This window comes from Loa loa, assembly GCF_000183805.2.
Source record: "Loa loa unplaced genomic scaffold supercont3.224, whole genome shotgun sequence".
Classification (NCBI taxonomy): Eukaryota; Metazoa; Nematoda; class Chromadorea; order Rhabditida; family Onchocercidae; genus Loa; species Loa loa.
Window position 1 is genome coordinate 78031 of NW_018108404.1, and position 4012 is coordinate 82042.

Below are 4012 nucleotides of genomic sequence, written 5' to 3' on the forward strand. Positions count from 1 at the left end.
ATACATCTACAGCATTTCTCGTGATAACGATACATCTACATCAAAACATCATATTGGCATAGTTCAAAAAAAATAAAAAAAAGTTGAATTAATCAAATCACATAATAAGAAAGTGATAACGATGATCAGATAAAAATTCTTTTCCTTTTTTATGATTCCTCTTCTTTTTTTTTTCCTCCCAAATTACAAATGAGCTGTTTTTTTATTTTTTTATTTTTTTTTTGTCGTCTACCTTTAGTTATGCTGGGATAATTACAATATTAATGATGGCTATTTTTTCCTTTTCTTCTTTTTTTTTTTGTTTTTTCCTCTTTTTTTCTTTCTTTTTTTTTTTTTTTATCATTTCCGGGTTTATCGCACATAGGAATAGCTAATTTTTCAATGGCTTACTTTTCACCGCCTATACTTTTTTCATTTCTAACCAATTTTGTTAGTCGTCGGGTATATCAACGGATCTTTCTTCTTACATTTTTGCTATATTACTGAATCAATAGCAATCTTTTTTTTTTTTTTTCCTTTCCAATTTCTCATCCAATTTCTTTTTTTTTTCCCGCTCTCTTTCTCTTCTTCTTCCTCTTCTCTTCTCCATCTCTCTCTCTCTCTTCTTCTTCTTCCTCCTCCATTCTTCATCTCTCTCTCTCTCTCTCTCTTCTCTCTTTCGAGTAAAAAAATTAGAGGGATTTTCGAGCAAAAATTATTTAAGCAATCAAAAAAAAAAATATTTTAGGGGAATTATTTCATTACTTATCAAATTGTTATTTTAAAAACTAGGAAAAAAATTTTTAATTAACAAATATATTTTATAAAATAAAATTTTCATTAAGCTAAGATAATAATAATAAATTTAATTATAAGTTAATTAGGTAAAATTCGGTTAAAAACTTGGCAAATATATTTTATAAAATGTATAAAAATTTCATTTACAATGAAAAAGATTAAATGATATAATTTTAATTTTTTTTCCCACTTTTAAATTCAAACTTTGAATATGCAACATTTTTGCTTTTTTTTTTTTAATTTTTAACAATAAAAATAAACATTTATGATATTAGCATAAATGGAAATCTTTAATAATTAAAAAAGAAAAAAGAAATTTTAAATTTTGTCTAAATCTTTTCTCATTTTTAGATTTCTCATTGTATCATCTTTTATGCTTCAATGATTTAAATGTGAAATAAAAGCTTTTCTCTCCACCTTTTTTTTCTTTTTTTTAAGAGGACAAATGAAAATTTATTCATTGAAATTTCGAATAAGACAGAAACCCTCCTAAAATAAAAATAAAAAAAAAAAAAAGGAAAAAAAGGGAATTGACTATCAGAATATGGTTGCAATATTGAATTGAATTGGTATAGGGTAAAGGATATATATATATATATGGCAAGGTGATGGAAGGAAATGTCCTTTACCGACTTAGTGGTGCCGACGAAAATTGCAATATACTTCATCAGCTCAACACCTGTACTTACCTGTTTCCATAACAAACTATAACTCATTAAAATATTGGATACAATGAAATGGGAATAAGAAAAAAAATGACCATAAAATTTTCAGTTCTAGTTTTTTTTTTTTTTCAAATTTTTTTCTTCTTTTAATCCATTGTTAGATATTAATTAGTTAATTTAAAAATTACTTCTTTTTTTAAGTATCAAATTTTAATAAAATGAAAATTTTATTAATTTGAACTGTTTAAAAAAGATGAAAAAAAAAAAATTATCATTTTATCATTTTCCAATTAAACAATTTTTTTATCGTCTTATTTCATGTGTAAGTTGCCATATTGTCGGGCTAACTAACGGTTGACAAGGGTCATTTAGGGTTTCAAATCATTCTTATAATGATGGCATTTTGAATATGGCATCACCTTGATTGGTCTAATTTAGGCAAATAATTAACTGTAATTTACTGTTGTGTATTAATTGGAAAAACAATCATTCATTGCATCCAATGAATTTATCTTTCCATACACATCCTTAATTGAACAAAAAAATGAGGTGAAGAAATAATTGCGCAAATGGTAAAATCATAGAATTAAACCTATGCGCATATTATACATTTAATGACTTACTTATATATATTTATATAATTTTATGTATCAATCAATTTTTATCTGTATGGAATGATTTGTACGCTTTGTTAGATGTATAGCTTTTTCCTCTTTTAAACAAATTCTAATATCTTCTCATTTTTCGAGAATAAAATTACACCAAAAATTGTATTGAAAATGATGGGATGAAAAAATGAAAATGCATACTGTATTTCATTTATCACATTTCATTATTATTTCCCAATTTTATTTAGAAAAAAAAAAAATGGCAAAAAATAAAAAAATAAAAAGAAAAACGTTAAGTTAATAATTTTAAACTTTATTAAAAATTATTTCAGAATGTTCTTTGCTCTTTATTCTTTGTTCTTTATTCTTTCCTTTTTTTTTTTATTAAATCAAGAAATTCATGAAAAACAAAAAAAAAGAAAACTTTTCCATAAATTTATATGAAATAGGATGGATAATTCGTCAATTATTTCAAGATATCATGTATATGATGGAAGTTGAATTGAAGAAAAATCGCAAATAATGGGATAAAATTGAAATTGAATGAGAAAAAAATTGGGTGCATACATTGAGATACCATAATTTTATATTGATATTACTTTGGAAAAAATCATACTGATAATTCAGGAAATCTTAGTGTTTATAGTAGGGAATACTCGGGAATATTTGGTAGTAATTTTTAGCGGATTAGAAATTTATTTGTTAAACATTTTTTTTTCATCCAATTTTTAAAAAATTTTTTTTTTAATTTTATCATTAAAAAAAAATTGTATTATTTAAAAGAAAAAGAAAAAAAAAAGCATCATTATTTCTTGAACTATTCTGAAAGATTAGTTAATAAGATAACATAACGGTATTTTAATATGCTAATTAAGTGCTACTTTAATTAACAATTAAAAATTTTCAATTCATTTGAAGGCGAAAAAGAATGGAGAGTTTAAATTTTGCATAATTTCTGTAACAAAACATTTCCTTTAGCATACTATAATATTGAACACGTGCAATGAACCCATTTAATAGGTCTATTCTTTAAAAAAAAAAAAAAAAAAACAAAATAAAAGAAATGAATTTTTTTTTCCTTTCTTTATATTTTAACTATTCTTTCAAATCAATGCATGACTTGCACCTTTATTGCATGCAAATTGCAACAGCTGCAGTTCGAACAAAAACACGAATAAAGGCAATTTTTGTAATAATAGCAATTTCATCTCAATTTTTTTTTTCCTCTTAAATTTAAAAAATAAAAAAATAGTAAGTAAATTAACGAATCCTCTCTCATTTAATACATACAGTTGTTTGGATAAACAATAAATAATTACTGATAAATTATCAATTATCAAATATATCTGTTATCATAAAAATTATCACAAAAGTTAATTAATATTATCATCACATCAAAATATCATATACCGTAATCTAAAACTATATAATGATATTATATTGCGATATCGCGGTAATTATTGCTTATAATTAATGTTAAAATATGCATAATTACTATTTGTAATTAATTCATTTGTATTTTATTAATGTTTGTATGAACATATTTTAGCATTTTTTCGTACCGGAAATAATTTTCAAATAATCCGCAAAAATTTTTTTGATATTATTTGAAAAGAACGGAAACTATCTAATTGATTTGTTAATTTTTTTATCAATAACAAATCATTTCCGTTATATTTCAAAATTTTTAAAGAAATTAAGGAAATAGAAAAAAAAAAAAAAGAAACGAAAAAAAAGCAGGTGCACTGATAGGTATAAAAATGAAAATTTCAGACAATAATGTCACAGCTGCTGCTGTCATCAATGATTGTATGCCAATATGCACTATTCATTGAAGAATTTCTTTGTCAAGAAATTAAACAAGTTGTCAGGATGAATTAACTTTTGCATAAGCAAATTATCAGGATGAATTAATATCCGGATTGCAAAAAAATTGCTTAAAGTTTCCGGATTGCAAAAAAA